This window comes from Juglans regia, unplaced genomic scaffold, assembly GCF_001411555.2.
Source record: "Juglans regia cultivar Chandler unplaced genomic scaffold, Walnut 2.0 Scaffold_6116, whole genome shotgun sequence".
Taxonomy (NCBI): domain Eukaryota; kingdom Viridiplantae; phylum Streptophyta; class Magnoliopsida; order Fagales; family Juglandaceae; genus Juglans; species Juglans regia.
Window position 1 is genome coordinate 1 of NW_023360980.1, and position 203 is coordinate 203.

The following is a 203-nucleotide window of genomic DNA, read 5'->3' on the forward strand; positions in this document are numbered from 1 at the left end:
CGATGGGCAGGGCGAGATTTTCCCAAAAATCCACTCCCGAGTGCTCCTTCTTGTTAATTTATCTCGCAAGGCGGAAAAAACAAAAACGAGGGGTGCAACACGAGGACTTCCCAGGAGGTCACCCATCCTAGTACTACTCTCGCCCAAGCACGCTTAACTGCGGAGTTCTGATGGGATCCGGTGCATTAGTGCTGGTATGATCG

At 51.7% G+C, this 203-nt stretch overlaps 1 non-coding gene across 1 annotated transcript; it reads right to left on the reverse strand.

The window, feature by feature from the left end:
• Positions 1 to 89: 89 nt before the first annotated feature.
• On the reverse strand, positions 90 to 203 carry LOC118345997 (the record flags this gene model as incomplete). Its single annotated transcript, XR_004799413.1, has 1 exon — positions 90 to 203. It is a non-coding gene; the product is annotated as a 5S ribosomal RNA (ribosomal RNA).